Genomic DNA, 19,819 nt, shown 5'->3' with positions numbered 1-19,819 from the left:
TATATATATATATATATATATATATATATTTTACTAATCCAGCGTAGGTTACCTTCTAAAAAAGAAATCAAAATCTACTTTTTTTTTACTAATACGTTTCAACGGCTTTTAAAAATAATATAAAAGAAGGAATTTTTTTTTTAATAATTAAAATTTAACATTTTAGCGTGGAGGTTCACTTTACTATATTAATTTAACATAGACCACACTTCTTGGCGACTTAGCGGGGCCGGGGCATGTAATCGTTAGTATTGTGTTCAGATTTGGTGGCGGGGTTGGGGACAGAAAGAGGAAATGGGGTTGAGGTCAGGTCGTCATGGGTTCCAAACATTTTAAAAATACGTAGAAACACTTCAAAACGTGTGGTGGTGGTGGTGGGGGGATTTTTCATTTTCTTTAAGATTTGCTTTGAAAGGTCTCACCGTTAAATATTACTTAATCAGTTAATTATTATTTCGTGATATTTTTAAGGCTTTTAACACACACACACACACACACACACACACACACACACACACACACACACAATAAGGTTAACCTGTACAATGCACAGTCCCTCATTATATGTTTCCTTTTCGTTTTTTTTCAATTTATTTAACGGATTACACCCCTCTTATATAAAGAATTTTTCATTTAATTTAAGGATAATGATGTTAAGGCCTTTATTATCCAATGTATTCCGTATTGTTTTCGCTGGTCGCCATGTTTATTTTCGTGCGCACGATTGCATTCAATCATGTTTATACATTAATTCTGTATACTCACATGCACTTTTATACATTATACTAGTTTTGCATATGAACTACAAAATATCTGATATTTACCCCAAATCTCTGGCTTTGATGGAGGGGAGACTAAAACTTGCTGCTATAGTTTCAAATGTTCTGAAATAGTAACAAGAGGAGACTTGATTCCAAATATTTCTCATATGTTATATCTCATCTCTTTGGTTTTCATACATAAAGTAAATTTCACAGTGTATAAGGTTTATTTGATATTGGGCGTATTCATAATCGTAGCCTATTTCCAAAGAAATATTTGGAATCAAGTCTCTCCTTGCTGTTATTTAAGATTTTTTGAAACCAAGTTTTAGTCCTCCCTCCATCAAGGCCAGAGTTTTTTTTTTGGGGGAAATACATATATGTATGGATATATCTATACTCGAAGCCAAATTGAATATTGAAATGTTCATATCCTTGGTTCTATGAGACGAAATTACATGAATATCTGCGGACATTTTGAAGATTATAAAAATATTCTATGGTTAAAATTTTATGACGATTGGTAAAGAAATCGCCTATATTTTCAAACCAATAAAATATGCCCAAATTTGCCTACATTTGTATATATAGTGTCGTGGTAGGCCAGCTTTAGTTTTGCTGTTTTGAAATGAATTTTGCTTTTTTTTTTTTTTTTTTTTGCTTGGTTGTCTAATACTATTAAAGAGAACTTCGTGTGTATGTTAGAGAGAGAGAGAGAGAGAGAGAGAGAGAGAGAGAGAGAGAGAGAGAGAGAATATATATATATTTCTTATTAATTCTTTGTTCTTATATATATATATATATATATATATATATATATATATGTGTGTGTGTGTGTGTATGTGTGTAATAGAGAGAGTTATATATATATATAGGCACCGCCAAAAATGGCCGCAAAATCAAGTTGTTGTTGTTTTTTAAAACTAAATTACATTTATTAAAATCCATTATTTCTGAGTAACTTTTTTTTTCCAGAAAGATAAAACCCTGAATTTTATCATATAGAAAACAGAATAATGTAAAACTTTTTCTACTATTTTTAATTCAATTTTAAATGTTAAATTTTCCCAAAAAGTTAACAATTGACATTTTTTGTCTTGCACAAAAAACGTACTTAAATATTTAAAAAAAAGGGTTTTTGAAATAATTAATTTATTTATTTATTGTCTAACTAAGATTTAGGATGATTTTCTAAGAGAATATGCAAAAATATTATAATATAAGTACCTGAATTTCAAATAATTCCACTTATTCATATAGGTAACTAGATATTTCGCGTCGTCGAAGAGTTCAGATCGACTCTGTTTACGTTTTCTTTTGATGGGAAGAAAACTATGGAAGACCAAACAGGCCAAAAAAAACTTATTTTTCAGTGACGAAAATTTCAATGTATTATTAAGCTGAGGCTGGCCAGTACCAGATGGGTGACCATTTGTATGAGTTTGGTTTTTAATGTGTATGTGTGTGGGGGCCAGGCTCCCCAAAATGGGGGGGGGGCAATTTAAAGCAGAATAAAAAAAAATTATTTCAGCGCGTTTGGTCCACCGTAGTCGAAAGGCGGCAAACGTTTTCAAACGAGATCGAAAAAAATGATGCTATTTTTAACACAAAGGGCACAATATTTATCGAATTTTTTTTTTTGGTATCGATTATTCAAAGCATGCCCTGTTTAATAATGGTCATGCATTATTCGGCTCGCTAAAAAAAAATTGTTAATTTATTTATCAAAAATTTTAAAATGGCTTTTTTCGTATAAATATTAAAAAATTTTTTTTTTTGTTTTGCTTAACTTAAATTAATTATTTTACTTAACATATTCACCGAATTTCACACTTCAAAACTCAAAAGCGGGATAATTAAACACAATCGAAGTTCTGATATTCAGACGTCAAAATAAGGTATGCAAACAATTTTTTTTTTTTTTTTTTTTTTTAATCTATAATTCTGTCCCTTACAACAACACAATATGTTTTGTTCTGTTTCAGATGATTATTTTAAGCATATTTGTTCCCACTTTAAAACAAGGGGGGGTTTTGTAAGCAAAAAAATATATATATAAAAATATCGTTTATGAAAAATAAGTACACTGTTATAAAGTTCATTCTTCTCCTAATAATCGCTGAAAATTTCGTATTGATCGGATAATTACCTGATTTTTGGTAGATTTTTAAAAAGACGGTCTGTCAAAAAGTACTGACCTGCCCCCCCAGTTTTGGCGGTGCCTATATATATATATATATATATATATATATATATATAAATATAGAACTCTATTACACACACACACATACACACACACACACACACATATATATATATAAGAACAAAGAATTAATAAGAAATATATATATATATTCTCTCTCTCTCTAACATACACACACATATATATTATATATATATACATATATATATATATCTACACACACACACAAAGAATTAATAATAAGAAATATATATATATATATATATATATATGCATATATATTTATATATATAAGAACAAAGAATTAATAATAAGAAATATATATATTTCTTATTAATTCTTTATTCTTATATATATATATATATATGTAAACTTATTAGAGAGAGAGAGAGAGAGAGTGTGTGTGTGAGAGAGAGAGAGAGAGAGAGAGAGAGAGAGAGAGAGAGAGAGAGAGAGAGAGAATTTATGCTTGAAAGAGAGAAAGAGAGAGCACGAGTGAGAAAGATGATACATGACATGGTGGTTGATGTCTCTTGACTGAAATTGAAAACAGTTTCTCGCTCGAGTCGTTTAGTAGTTTATTTCCCCAAAGGCAGTTTTCAAGTCATCAGCAGCAGCGACGAATCAAACTGCTACGATCATCATCATCATCATCATATGTAAAAGTTGCTTATTTTTGTAAACGGCCCATTTTTATCCGGAAGAAACTTTGATATTTTTATTTATTTATTTTTATTTGTAATTACGAATTACTGTCATCACCGATCGTACTTGGAACTTGTTTCGTGTCCTTTTTAGCGGTAAGTTTTATTTAATTTGTTTTGTCTTTGTATTTAAGTTTTTTTTCGAGTGCGAAAGAAAATAGTCAACCACCAGAAAATAAGCGTAAAAAAAGGTGACGAGGACCAACAAAAAAGACTCATTGAACTGGGTGGGTGGGTGTGTGGGTCAACAAGTTTCAGCCTCATCTTTTCCCCTCTCTACAACTCTTTCTCCAGCATCTTGTTGGTATAAACTTAAAACTTCACTTTATTTTTTACTATTTTATTATTTGTCGGCACTAGTGCAGTTTAGCATCCCTAAGAGAATTATTTTCATTTTAGGAGAGTTCCACCCGCGCAAGGAAGAGTTAACAAAGCTCCCCTCCTCATGTTAAGAATGGCTTTATAAATTTGTTTGGGATGTTAAACTGCCCAAGTGCCTCTTATATTTTCTTACTGTAACGACAAACTTAAACAAAAGTTTACCAAAAGTTTTTTATGACTGAACAAATTTCGATAAACACTTACATCCCTCCTCTCCTCGTGATAAGAATGGGTTTCCAAAAATAACGTTATTGTTTAGAAATCCATTCATAACATGGGGAGGGAGGGTCTTACCTTCATCGAAAGTTTTCTTTGTATGTGTGGGAAGTTAATTCTTATTTCAAACACGTATTAAGTGAAATGTGTTTCGTTGTTGCTTGAACCCTTTTTTTTTTTTTTAAATATACAAAGGTAAATTTTTACTTGGTTTCCACGTCAACATTTTCAGTTCAAATATGCGCGCTTGCGCTTACAACAATGGCTACCACTTTTAAGATAAGGACAATACAATGCCCACCCACCACTTTTAACGTAACAGGGAATTACATTGCTTAATATCCGGAAAACTACGTATTTGCGGAAAATCTAAATGCGATATTTGTCTTCAGCATACTCGAAAACTCCCAAAAGTCGCCATTTTAAAGGAAAATGTTAAACCAACTGATTTACCAATATATATTTCAAATAAAACTTTTTTTTTTTTTTTTTTTTTTTAACTAGAAAATTTTGAATTTGAGTTAGCAGTCATACTTAGCTAACCTCTTTCTGAACTTGTTAACAAATCTGGTGACTTTATTTCGGTGTTTGCCACTTCACGTGTATTATAACTTAATTCAAGATATAGTACGTACTCGCCACGAAACGAAGATGTCATATTCCAAAAATCACGGATATTGATCAAGTAGTTTTTATTGGAATTTTATTCTATTTAAATCTTTTAAAAATGAATTATTTTTCATAATTTTTTTGTAATTTAACTAATTATATATGTATGTATATATGTATGTGTGTTTGTGTGTGTATATATATATGTATGTGTGTGTGTGTGTGTATATATATATATATTAATTCAGCTTTATAAAAATGGACTTAAATTTATTTTGTTTAGTTTTCGTAGCATCAAATATAGGGGTGGGTAGAACAGTAATACCTAAAAAATATTTCCCTTCACATATTTAACGAAAACTGCTTTTAAAATATAAGTAACTTATATTTTAAAAGCAGTTTTCGTTAAATATGTGAAGGGAAATATGTGAAGTATTCAATTTTAAATTAACTTATAATAAGTTAATTTAAAATTGAATACTTATCGAAAATTTAATGAAAATCTTACCACTAGTTGATTTTTGCTAGATTTTTTAAACGTTTAAATATGTTTACGGCTTCAAAATGATCACTGCATAGCAATGTTGTTTTAAGGTGTCGATAATGTAAACACGATTTTGGTCTCGCATTTTCATTATTTTCGTACGCTGTAAAAAAAATTTAAAACATATTACTAGTTTATTTGAAACTTCTTAAATGGTATAAAAGTTATGATGATAATATTAAATTAAAGGATAACCTTTACGGAGATGGTCCCAACGTCCGCTTCGTTCTGAGCTCGGGGAGAGGCCGTCTGACGTAGGCGGTGTCGAGGCAGAAAATTACCCCTTCAATAAAGTGCCCAGTTGTTAACTTAAGGAGAAAAAAACCCGTTCCAATAATTAGAATTTTTATTTTTTATTTTAAACAGTTCAAATAATTAGAATTTTAAAAAATAAACAGTTCAAATAATTAGAATTTTACAAAATAAACAGTTCAAATTTTTAATAATTCAACAGTTCAAATAATTGGAATTTTACAAAATAAACAGTTCAAATTTTTGATAATTCAACAGTTCAAATACTTAGAATTTAAAAACAAAAAAACAGTCCACATGATTAGAATAGTTCCACGTAGTTCGTTAACCCTGTAAAATTCTGTGATTTGTTTCACAATATTTGTAAAAGCATCTGTCTGTTACATATCGCAAATTTTAGGGTTAGGGTAATTTTCTGCCTCGACACCGCCTACGTCAGACGGCCTCTCCCCGAACTCAGAACAAGGCGGACGTCGGGACCATCTCCGTAAAGGATAACCAAATTAAATTACAGTTCGTGTTACTTATAAAGGGTGGGGGGAGTGGTTAAAAAATCTGTGTCTCGTGTTGGAGGTACGTTGTGAAAATCAATTTAGAATTTATAGTGGGAAATCAGTTTTTCATATAAATTTAACGGAACATTTCCGTACCATTCCGGTGTTTTAATATTTTTGGGGTGATTCTAATTTGTTTTAAATAAAACAAAATAATGGTGGAACCCAACCAATAAATGTCATGGTAACATGGGGGGGGCGTTCTAATAATATTTGCTTAATGTTTTATTTGTAAGTCATTGTCGAGACTTCAAATGGTATTTTACGAGAGTACCTAGCGTAGTATAAATGCCCTCAGCCTTCTCGTTTTAGGGACGGCTTTCAGAATAAGCACCCACAACCTCGAAAGCCGTCCCTAACATGGGGAGGTTGGGGGGGTTATTCCGAAAGTCGTTCTTAACATGGAGAGGTTGAGGGTGTTTATACTAAGCTGTGTGTGTACTCTCGTAAAAAAATACCCTTCAAAGATGTAAGAGATATCTCGCGTTCATTTTTTCTTGTGCTTGTATAAACGCTCGCGCTCGATACTACTTGTTTTTCGAACCGAATAAATATTTAAAAGTAAGCAAGAGCACTAAAAACTAATCCATCCAGGTAGAAGAGTAACAAAATTCGAAAAAGTTGTCAAAAAACAAATATATAACAAATAAATGTTGTCAGAGGCAAGATAAGTTACTTTTGTAACTGGATACTTTTTTAGCGTTTTTATTTAATGTAACATGTTTATTCAGCTCGAAAAACCACAATGTTTACCGATGTATTGGAAAATTTAAAATGGCGCCTGAACACTGTAAGTTTGGGAAAATGAGTTAAAAATAAAAAATACCATACAAAATACTGTCAGAAACTCGCTCAATATGTTACCGTGACATATATTCAGTGGGTTTCTAATAGTATTTTGTATAGTTTCTTATTTTTAACTCATTTTCCCAAACTTACCCTGTTCAAGAGAGTCGTGCACCATTTTAATTTTTTAAAAAAATTATATTTGTTTTTGACAACTTTTTCGAATAGTAATACAAACTCTTGTAAAACGAAACGACGCAGAATTCTAGTCGAAATCTAACCCCCTCCTCCTCTCAACTATGGACCTATTTATTTACAAAGTCTTGTTTGTTTGGGTTAAAGTAAAAACAACCAAATCCAAGAAAATTTGAGCCCCCCCCCTCTCCTCAATATTTCTAAATTATACGTATCTTGAAACGAAAACTATTTTTATTTACGAAAAATTCTTTAAGAATCGTAAAAATAAAAAAAAAGAGAAATCACATGACTTTTTTTCCCAGAAACGAATCGTGTCATTGGTAAAACCACTTTTTAGCGCCCTCCTCAGCTTCTTCCTCCTCCTAGAAGGAAGCAAGTCTTTCTCTCCTGCGAATAGTAAAATGAGGCCAAATTCTTAAATCAAAATACATACAGAATTAAGTTCTCACGCGTTAGGCTTATATTGAAGATTTCAGCTTTAAGATAGCTGCCATTAAAACCACTTATCTTAACCAAACTTTTGAACAAACAATATTGTAACAATTTATATATTGTTTGGATATTAAATTATTTTAATTGAACCAAATTGTTATAAAACTAGAATTTGGTTAAGATAATATTTAAATTTAGGAAGCAACGTCCATTTTTGCTTGGTAAGAAAAATTGGTCCATTATTGAAAACACATTTTATGATCGTTCTTGAAGGAGATATCGACATTGTCAGTCAGAGACTACACGCCCCCGGGACGTTTGAGATATTAGATCTTTTATTCAGGCAAAAATTAACATGAACAAAAAACTTGGGCACAAGGCCAACTCAGAAGGGAGGAAAATGGGGGTCGTTGGTCACCCTTGTCACTTCAGAACTAAACAAAAGTTTCTCTTAGCTAGAATCTTCTTACCGCATTCGCCCTTTCGTACTTGGGGACGTTGTTCTATTTAGCACCCAATTGTTTAAAACATTTTTTATTAGCGTGTAAAAACAAAAAAAAATAATAACGGTAATACAATATCAAAGTGTAGTATCTGTTCTTCAGATGCTCCACTTCCATTTCTTGTTCTCTTTTGGTGGAGGAGAAATCCTTCACGACTGAGACAATTTTTTCTTTTTGTACCGTTTCTCCACATTAAAAAACGACCCTGATGTCTAACTCTGTCCCGTGGGGAGGCATAGTAAATAGCCTATTTACTAAATAGGTACAGTAGTTCACGGGGCGGGGGGGGGGGGGAGAAGAAAAAATATAAGCAGTGTTTACTGTTTAGTAGGACCCTCCCAACCCCGTCTAGTTGATAGAATGCTCGTTTGCATGGGACGAAATGGAGAAAAGAAAATTTGTGGGTGTGGGATGGGGGTTAGTTATTGATTTTTTTTCTCTCCAAGATGGGTGAAATTTAGACAGAGGGGTGGGTACTCATGCACTTGTTGATCCGTGCTGAAATAACGTGTTGCAGGGCCAGTCGTCCATTCTTAACATGGGGGAGGGGAAGGTGTTTTGTACCTATTCTTACAATTGAATAAAAAAAAACATATAAAACTTTAATTAAACTTGGAAATACGATTTAAAAAATAGCTCGAATCATGTGTATTAGCACCGAGGGGTGAAAAGGAAGGGGTGTGTATCTGGGAGGCTTCCTAGTCGGGGACTTCGATAAATCTGTTTAGTTCGTATATTTATAAATTTATGAGGAGAGAGCGAGTGACGAAATCCTTTACTGCATCAGTGCATCACGTGCATTTCGTGACAATTAAAACAACTATTTTTTTTATGCTTATGTGAAAAATAAATCCATGAAAAATAAAGTTCAACAACTTTTTCATTTAAAATTATTATTTTTTTCTTTTATACAATATGTTGACAAATAATTTCAGCAACTTTTGAACAATTTTTATTTTTAAGCAAAATTTAGTTTTAATTCAAAATGAAAAACAATTCCCGAGGTCCCGTCGATTCGTTCCGTTTGACTCCAATCTTAGTTTTTGATCGCAAGGTCAGGGGCAGGGCTGCCTTATTAGTCTCTAAAATGGCAACAGGACAACCATATTGATTTTTTATTACACACTTTAACCGTGCATTTCTTGGGTTGAGTTTAAACTTTTTACTCAAAATGACGGTAAATTTTGCGGAAATAATTAGTTATCGAGATATAAAAAGTTGTATTATGCATTGTATTCTTTGGCGGCCATCTTTTTACGCGCGTGCCAGAAACAAATCTACTCATCTATGACTGACACTGCATGCGCGTAAAAAAGATGGCCGCCAAAGAATACAATGCATAATGCAACTTTTTTATTTCGGCAAAATTTCAATTTGATTTTCGTATTCAGCATAGTCGAAAACCGGCAAAAGGTGTCATTTAAAAGAAAATTGTGGAGGTGGAGGTGGGTGGACCTAATCTAAAAAAAAGTATCATATAACAATGTTTAAGATATAAAAAAAACAAACATTTTTAATGCCTTATTTTTCTCATATCACCCGCAAACCCTATGTAGCGACATTATCAGATTTTAATAAGAAATTGTATCCAGTAAGTTTTCTTTAATCTCTATAGTTCGAATTGAGTTATCTCTTCCTTATTTATAAATCATCTCGATTAATCATAAAATGTGAATTTCTGAGTAAAATAATAAAAAAAAGTTGGTCAATTTATGTTAGGCAGACACGAGACACCTCCAAAATTCATCACAGAATTCCCCCCCCCCCATATGTAACACGATGTAACTTTATTATGAGTTAATATTATCAATATAACTTTTGCACCATTTAAAAGAAGGGCCAAATAAACTAGTGATAAGTTTTTTTTTATTTTTCATCGTACGAAAATAATGAAATTGCGAGACGAAAATCGTGTTTACATAATTGGCGCTTTAAAATAATGTTCCCATGTAGTAAGCATTTCGAACGTCAAAACATACCTGTATTTAATAAATCTAGCACAAATCAAATAATGGTCAGATTTTCATGAAATTTTCGATACTTATCCATTTTAGAATGAAATTACATATAAAATGCAGTTTCCGTAAAATATATGACGGGAAATATATTTTTGGTGCCCGGAAAACTCGTACCCGGACCCCCCTTTTTGCTAGGTAGGAAAACTAGTCCCTTATTGATAAATATCGATTGAAAACACATTTTATGAGCGTTCTTAAAGAAGAAATTGTCTTTAAAAGAGAATACACATCTCATAATATTTTTAAAAATTATTTTTATCTTTTGTTTTAAAAAAATAAACTTGATCACGGAGTCAAGATACCAAAAACGAAACCAAATATTTATTTTAAAAATACTCTAGTTTTAACACTTTTTGTATTACGAAACAAAAATAAAAGAAAGAAACACGTATTATCAAAGAAAGTAATTATTTTATTTAGAAGAATTAATTTAGTTTAAACAATTCGGGTTTGTATTACTGTACACATAGATTCGAAAAAGTTGTCAAAAACATATATATAACAAATAAATGTTATCAAAGGCAAGATAAGTTACTTTTCTGCCAAACTGGATATATTTTTTGTGTTTTTATTCAATGTAACATATTTATTCAGCTCGAAAAACATACAGTGTTTACCGATGTGTATTCGAAAATTCAAGATGGCGTCTCACACCCTCTTTAACACCGTAAGTATGGAAAAAGGTGTTATAAATAAAAAACTATACAAAATACTATTAAAAACCCGCCGAATATATGTCAACCTATGTCACGGTAACATATATTGAGCGAGTTTTTAACAGTATTTTATCCGTTTTTTTATTTATAACATCTTTTCCCACACTTACCGTGTTAAAGAGAGAATAAGACGCCATCTTGAATGTTCCAATACATCGGTAAACACTGTATGGTTTTCGAGCTGAATAAATATGTTACATTGAATAAAAACACAAAAAATGTATCCAGTTTGGTAGAAAAGTAACTTATCTTGCCTTTGATAACATTTATTTGTTATATATATGTTTTTTGACAACTTTTTCGAATCTATGTGTACAGTAATACAAACCCTAAATTTTATATTAATATGTTTTTTTAAATAGCGTTTTTTTTTTATTAATATATACTATTATCGGTTAAACTGGCAAGAAAAAGAAATTTTGTAAAAATTAATTAATTTTTAAAAGATTAAAGTGATTAAAATTCCATTATTTCAAAATGTTCCGTTACAACATAGATTTTTAATTGTGTTAAAAAAATTTTTTTTAATATTAAATTTTAATATAAACATTGCTCTTGCCAGCTATTTTATCGCCAGATTAAAACCGATTAAAAATATTGTTGGACAAAAATTAAACATTTTTTATACCCACTACGATATCTTGTTTGTCCCTTTTTACCAAACAAAAGTATGGAAGCCAGTAATTAACCAAATCAACACTCGTACATATTTAGTAAACTCGTATTTCATATTTAATATACAAATGTTTATAATATTATTAATCATTAAATTGTGTAAATCTTAAAACCTAACAAAATTATAACAACGATTAATTATTAATTGCAGTTTGAAGAAGATAAACAAAGGTTTTAAAAATCATTAAGTCGCTTCTGCTTTTCCATAGTTGACGTCACGGGATCATGTGTTCCTTTTTTCACAATTCTTCACATTCGTTTGGCAGTCCCTAATTTATGTTATTTTTTAATAAGACATCTTCATTTTGTCGAGTACTATGTGAGACCAAGACAAAATGTCCGACATGAGAGGATCGAACGCGTGGTTCAGTTGGGGAAGAGGTGGCTGGTTACCTTTAATGCATCCAAAACCAAACTCCTATCCTTACATCATAAACGCTCTAATCCCCATCTGGCATCAATTGGGATGGATGGCTCTCGTCTGGGAGAGGCCCCGTGTTTTGACAAGCTTCTGGGTTTGACCTTTACTCCTGATCTGAAATGGAACACGTACATCAAGTCTGTTGCCAAGGTCGCTGGAAAGATGGTGGGATCCTTCTACCACTCCAGAAGATATCTCACTACTGATGCAATTCTCTATCTATATAAAAGCCAAGTACATCCAAGGATGGAATACTGCTGCCATATCTGGTGGGCAGGAGCTGCTAAAAACAGCCTATCCTGCCTTGATAGAGTACAAAATAGACTTCATGGCTTAGTGGGGGATGCCCTTTTCTCTACCCTGCAACCTCTCTCCCACAGAAGAGACGTTGCGAGCCTATCCTTGTTTTATCGTTATTTCCATGGCAGGTGCTCATCTGAGCTCCAATCTCTGGTCCCCCCTCGCTAATCTTTCATGAAAAACACCCAACTAGCTGAATCCACTGTGAAAAATTTCCCCCACTCTTTATCTGTGCCTAAATCAAAACGTGGATTCCATGAACAAAGCTTCTTTCTTAGAACTGCACGCCTGTGGAACTCTGTTCCATCTGCCTGCTTCCCACCTGACTACAACTTGGATGTCTTCAAGTCCAATGTTAACAAATTCCTAATGAACCGCCCCCTTAAGTAAACACTTCATCAAATCTCCACACTAACGTAATGTACTTGCAATAACCCTTATCTCTGAGTGGCTTCTGGGCCTTGATAAGTGGTGACCACTGCGTAAAAAAAAAAAAAAGTGCGCACCCAAGCTAACTCTGCCTCGACCACTTGAAGGCAGCTAAACAAGAGTTTGAACACATGCTAGACCTAGGCATCATTCGTCCATCTTAATACAACTGGTAGTCACTGCTCCACATGGTCCCCAACAAGACATCAAGTGACTGGCGCCCTTGTGGGGATTATTTGGCACTTAACAACCGAACAGTACCTGAAAATTACCCAATCCCTCATTTGCACCCTCATTTGCATGATTTTTCCAACTTGCTCAATGGAAAATCAATTTTCTCCAAAATCGACCTTGTGCGTGTGTACAATCAAATCCCTGTTAGTCCCGAAAACATCCCTAAGACTGCCATCACTACTCCATTTGGACTTTTTGAATTCATCAGAATGCCTTTCTGATTGAAAAATACCGCTCAGGTTTTTCAACGGTTCATAGACACAGTTACATATGGATTGCCTTTCGTTTACTCGTATATCGATGATTTATTAGTGGTAAGCTCATCTATAGAGGAGCATATTCAACATCTCAACAAATTATTTGACAGACTATCAGAATACGGCGTCATTATCAGCCCTAATAAATGTGAGTTTGGTGTTTTGTCATTATCTTTTCTTGGTCATATTATTGATAAGGATGGCATTCGTCCTCTGCCCGAGAAGGTTTAATCTATTGTTAATTACTGTGTTCCCATTTCGCTTCGTAAACTATGAGAATTTCTTGGTTTAATTAACTTTTACAGATGATTCCTACCTAATTGCTGCAAATTACACAGCCCATAACTGATCTTCTTCAGAATAGAAAAAAAAAAATATGAAGGGATTACTTTAAGCGAACATGCACTCTTTCTCAGTTTTAAAAAAGACCTTAGTAAATGCTACATTGTTGTTTTGTTCCAGGACAGATGTACCGCTTGTGTTATTTGTAGATGCTTCCGATGGGACAATCGGAGAAGTGTTACAAGAACTTGTTGATGGTTGTTGGCAACCATTATCCTTCTTTTCTAGAAGACTAATAGATGCTGAAAGAAAATACAGTACTTTCGGAAGGGAATTGCTCGCTGCTTATTCCACGGTAAAACATTTCGGATTTATGTAGGAAAGCTCAACCTTCACTATATTTACCGATCACAAACCACTGTCGCATGAGTAATATTTGCTGTTATCTCGTTTGGATAAGACAACACGAATACTAATTTGAAGGATTATTTTATTTTCTTTTAACACTGCGAACATAGTAAGATGACATGAGTATAGCAGTCGTTAAAACACGTGTGTACTGGACGTCGACTCAGTGAACTCTCTGCCTCGTTCTTGTTGAAAAGGCACTAGCGTGCTCTACTTAGATGGTAGCAACAGGCTGGTAGGGGACGAGTCAGTAAGCAGGGTGACTAGGTGTAAGGAAGGGTTAAGAAGTGAGAATTGTCTTTTACACTGTAGGAAAGAGGAAGGTTTAATATAGTGCTGAAGAGGATGGTAGCAGTGGTTTTGGTTTTGTGACCTAAATCTTTGGTCAGTACACATGCTTTATCTACTAAGCCCAGCAAACATTTGCCCAGAGAAGCTCGTCTCTTGGATTACATTTCACAATTCACTTCGGACATTGAATATATCAAAGGCACCGAAAATACGTCCGCTGACACACTATCGGGTATGCACGTCAACGCCATTCAACCTGTTCATGTTATGGATCTTCATCAGATTGCTAAGGATCAGGAGAACCACGAAGAATTAAACAACTTATAATGATCTCCCAGTGTCAACTTTCAACAAGTTCTCTTACCTTCCTCAAACGATTTTATTTAGTGCAACACTTTGTATGGACACGAACGTTCATACATATCTCTCCAGCACGGACAAGCAATATTTTAAAGGTTACACAATTTATCGAATCCAGGCGTCTGAGCAATACAGAAATTGGTTACGTCATGTTTCATATGGACCACTATTAGCAAGGACGTACGTGACTGGTCCCAGAGTTGCTTCCCTTGCCAGAAGTCCGAAGTCACTCAATATATTAAGAGCCTCCTAGCGAAGTTCCCTATCCCTGAGGCTTGATTTAAACATATTCACATTGACATAATGGGTTCATTACCATCTTCGAAGAACTTTACATTTCTGCTCACTTGCATCAACAAATTCTCTAGATGACTTGAAGCCTTATCCGTCACTGACATCTCTGCTGAGACTGTCAACAAGACACTCATTTCACAGTGGATATCAAGGTTTGGTGTGCCGGAAATTATTACCACCAACAGAGATAAATAGTTCAATTCCTATCTTTTGACTGAACTTTCACATTTACTTGGATGCAAGCATATACAGGCCACGCCTTATCACCTGTTCTTGAACAGATTGGTTGAAAGCTTCTTTAAACGCACATTCCAATCCTAATAATTGGATGGAATTCCTTCTTCTTAGATCGTTTTTTCATCTAGGAGGAGAATCATGTAATGACTACTACATGCGGCTCGAACAAATCTTCGGCAGAAACATTTTCGTAGCAATCACTGTTTTCAAGCCCATGAGTATCAGAACACGTATGAACACAACGTTGCGATTTGACCACCCGCACACATGGGACAAAGGAACTGTGTTACGTTTCTGCATGTAGAGATATAGCAAACAGCCTTGAACTTTTGAGAACATCATTATATAAAGATTTGCAGCGAAAATCAAATCAGTTTATTCTATTTTTTCTCTTGTCTTCCCCAAGACTGGATGTCAGAATAACTCCACCACTGGGAGGCGTTAAAATCCCGTCTTGAATTTGCACGGTATCCCCTCTTTTTTATTTTCGTCTTTTTTTCAAATTTTTTAGCGAATTGTTAGCGAATGAACACTAATCTACCAGATTATCAAAAAAAAGAAAGAAAAAAAGTCAGTATTTAAATATTTTTTAATGCACTGTTCTAGTAAATCGATCACCCATTTTAGAACCACTCAATGTTTTTATTTTGCAGATTTTAACTTTTTTGGCATTTCTTTTTGAATTTTGCTACATCTGGTGAAATGAAGTACTTTTGCCACATCTAGTATGGAGCTGCTCAAAGCAGCCTTTACTGCCTCGAAAGGGTTCAAAACTGATTTTGAAATTTGGTGGATGATGTCCTTTTCTCCTCCCTGCGAACTCTTTCTCACAGGAGAAATATTTTGAGTCTATCTCTGCTCTATCGTTATTTTCATAACTGCCCAACTGAGCTTCAATCTATCGTCCCACTCCCCTGCAAAACATTCACAGCAAACACTCATCTAGCTACAACCCCTGAACAACTTAATTCCCCATTGAGGAGCGTTAGAACTATGCTGAGGTAGCTTTGTATTCCCGGGTGATGCCAGATAACACAAGGATTTAAGATAGAGAAGATAAATATATATATATTTTATTTCATGTCAAAATAGATATTGTTTGAAACTAGAGAAATATATTTTTACGGCTAAAAGTTGATGACAGGAAATTTCACTTATAACTTTGTCTGGCCTTAAATGAACCCAGGGTCGGATGAGGTAGGTGAAGGGGCCCGTTTCCAGGGAACGGCGGGTTTATACGACCTGTTCTCCCCAAATTCAACAAGCAATCTGCTTCAACTCCCAACTCTAACTGATCTGAAACTCTCCACTCTCTCTAATTTTTGCACGATAGTCGTATATATAGTAAGGTATGTGGATGGGGTGGAAATTCTGCTGGCCAATAAGATTTCGCCACGAAATCGAAAGCTTTTAGGGTTTTGCGTGGGTACAATTCCCATCCTGAAATCTGAATTACTCATTCTCACAATTTCCAAGGCCAGGTGTCAATTCTGACATCCAACCCTGGGTTCATTTAAGGCCAGTCAAGGTTATAAGTGAAATTTCTTTAGCCGTAAAATTTCTTTTAGCCGTAAAAATATATTTCTCTAGTTTCAAACAATATCTATTTTGACATGAAATAAAATATATATATTTATCTTCTCTATCTTAAATCCTTGGGTTATCTGGCGTCACCTGGGAATACAAAGCTACCTCAGCATAGTTCTAACGCTCCTCAATGGGGAATTACGTTACACTGAACAACTTACCCCCACTCTCTATCTCTGCCTAAATCTAAACACAAATTCCATGAACAAAGCTTCTTTCTTAGAACTGCTCGCTCGTGGAACTCTGTTTTGCTGGCCTGCTTCCCAACTCACTACAACGTGGTTGTTTTCAAGGTCAATGTAAACAACTTCTTGTTGAGCCCTCCCCCTAAATAATCAAATTCTACTCAATTTCCACTTCTATGGATCATTATGCTGTTGTCTCATTGACTACCTTACACTCATTAACTTTTATCCTTCAGTCGCCTTCAGCCCTTGATAATTGGTGACTTTCTTGTAAAAAAAAAAGAAGTTTTTTTTTTGCTTACATTGTAAGACATGAAAGTTGCTAAATAAGTAAAGATCAGATAAGCTAATAGTGATAGACACCATCTTCTTCATAGATGTGAACTAACGGCCCAATGACTAAAATCAAGGAGATTCTTTAGCCAATTCAAACCTCCTCATATCATCTCAGAAAGAGACAACTGTGGACTAGAAGGCTAGAGAATGGTTCTTCTATTGACATTGAAATCCACCCTTCTAAGCTCAGAAACATCCTGGGTTCAGTGAAATGCTCAACCGCCTGACAAAGATAATAGGGTGATCAAAAATTGGATGTTGCTACAAAAATAACCATCCCATCTGCCAATAGGACAAGGAGAACCATATGCTACAACACTGCGTTGTCTACTTTCTATTGTCCAACCCGTGCATCCTGAAAGACCTTGCAGAATATAACAATAAGGTAAAATGGGAAACTACCATATGACCTCATGATTCAAATGCGTGCAAAGAAGAACAAAGGGCATATACAATGAAGTCAAAATCTCTAATAACAAATGTCAAAATCTCTAATAACAAATGTCAAAATCTCTAATAACAAATGTCAAAATCTCTAATAACAAATGTCAAAATCTCTAATAACAAAAGTCAAAATCTCTAATAACAAATGTCAAAATCTCTAATAACAAATGTCAAAATCTCTAATAACAAATGTCAAAAGGCTATGGTTTCTAAGAAAAGGCCTGAAAAACTTGACAGTAAAAAAAAAAATATTACTACCTTCCCTTAAACCTAAGTCTGGATGACAACAGCCTCTTAAAAATAAAATAAAATAAAATAAATAAATAAATAAGATTTAATTAAAACTAGAAAATGATTGCATATCATTCAAAAACTCTATCCGATCAGAAAGTGGGTGGTAATTTTGTATTGAATTGATATGATAAACTGATCTCCCATCTTAGATATTTTAATTTTTTTTTTTTTTTTTTTTTTTTTTTTTTTTTCAAGGTGTTTACATGTGATTGTCAAAACAAGAATAGAATCCCATTTTTCTTTTTACGTAAACTAGCAGAGGATCCTAATGTACAATAATACCAAGAATAAATTGATTAAAAAAAAAAACCCGGTAATTTATAGTAAGTTGAAATGCATTCAAGAGACATTAAATCAATATTTACTTTTAACAAATCTGAGATTAACCGAAAAGTTGAAGTAACACATAATTCCATATGAAATCACCCAGAAAAATTTGAAAATGTCATTCGTACCTGAAGATGGTTTGTCCTCTCTGTCTATGCAGTTCTAAGAAGTTCACTTTCCCAGGCTTTACCTTCTCGTCCTTTGAGAAGAGATTAGACACCCCTATCGGGAAATGCCAATGGGGCTGCTCAGGCAATTTTTGTTTGGCCAGAGTGCTCTTCCTCTAGTATACTGGCTTTTCAAATCCCACTTTTTACATCTTGTGTCAACTTTTCCAGCCACGGGAGGGAGATAAATAAAAACTCCAACACATAATGACAGAAAATTAGTTTTGGAAATTTCTGATGTTGGATGATTCGGGTGAGGAGGGTGAGGGGGGGGGTCCAACTTCAACTTAGCATACTGACAAACAGTCTTTTAGAGATTCTTGTATGCATCTTCAGACCATTTTACTCCAGTTGATGAATAGTCACACAATTCCAGCCAACGTAAAGCTATAGTTCGCTTGTAATACATTGGGAAATATGCGCTATTGTTATTTTCTTGTTTTATTTCTTGCTATTCTTTAAGCAAAAAATTATGACAATACCCCCTCTCCTCCCTATATATACACCTTGTTTTGTTGCTTAATTGAAAGCATGCTTTTTTTTTAGTATTAGAAGTCTGCAAATGTTGCTGCTGCTGTATCATCATCATCATCATCATCATCATCGTTATGATGATGATGATGATGATGATGATGACGACGACGACGACGACGACGACGACGATCATCATGACAGATTTTAAAAATTGACTACCGAACTAATCTGTTTCTGGCCAGGTCTTTATTTATCGATCTTTTTCTCAAATTGTTCTTTATCACTTCTTCTGTTTTCCTTACTAACCCTGTCACCTCAACTGTTCTATATCTAACATAATAACTCTCATTCATCATTACCATATTCGGTTTAACACCTGTTTTACATGCGCTGGACAACTTTTAGAAATTGACTTCCAAACTAATCTATCTCTAGCCAGGTCTTTATTTATCCATCTTTCTCTCAAATTCTTTATTACTTTTATATTTTCCTTGGACTTCTCTTGTCAAATGACCATGCTACATCAATTGTTCTACATGTACTAACTCAAGCACTTTCTTTCAGTGTGACCAAACCAATAAAGTCTCCTGTTTCGCACACATCTCTCTATATTATCCATATTTAATTTTCCTCCAAGCTCATCCAAGCTAAACCTGTCTTTTAGACTGAGACCTTCCTCAAGAAATTCACAACTGCACAATTGAATCCTAATATGATTTTGATCTTTTATCTAGTACAAGAGATTTAACTCGTGTTATCTTGTTTGGTGTAGTTTTTCCCTTTTTCCGATGATATGCATAATCAGAATTGATTATTTTTCTTTGGAAAAATACGAACAGCTTCAAGCAATTATTAGTGAATGGTATATACTTTCAGAGATTACAGTTAGGATGTCTGCTGTGGAACGTGCTTGCCTGAATCCATATTGTTTGTCGGTCAG

General features: G+C 33.8%; 1 protein-coding gene across 1 annotated transcript in view; it reads left to right on the top strand.

Moving 5' to 3' along the window:
- The first annotated feature begins 3,437 nt into the window (after nucleotides 1-3,437).
- Nucleotides 3,438-19,819, top strand: part of LOC145292904 (CD63 antigen-like) — a 62,004-nt gene continuing 45,622 nt past the window's right edge. The window contains exon 1 of the mRNA XM_080139044.1: nucleotides 3,438-3,764. The gene's annotated coding sequence lies outside the window, so the exon portion shown is untranslated. The remainder of the gene's footprint in view (nucleotides 3,765-19,819) is intronic.

Source organism: Euprymna scolopes, chromosome 14 (assembly GCF_053919585.1).
Source record: "Euprymna scolopes isolate OS-2025 chromosome 14, ASM5391958v1, whole genome shotgun sequence".
NCBI classification, from domain to species: domain Eukaryota; kingdom Metazoa; phylum Mollusca; class Cephalopoda; order Sepiida; family Sepiolidae; genus Euprymna; species Euprymna scolopes.
This window is presented reverse-complemented; position numbering and strand designations above follow the sequence as displayed.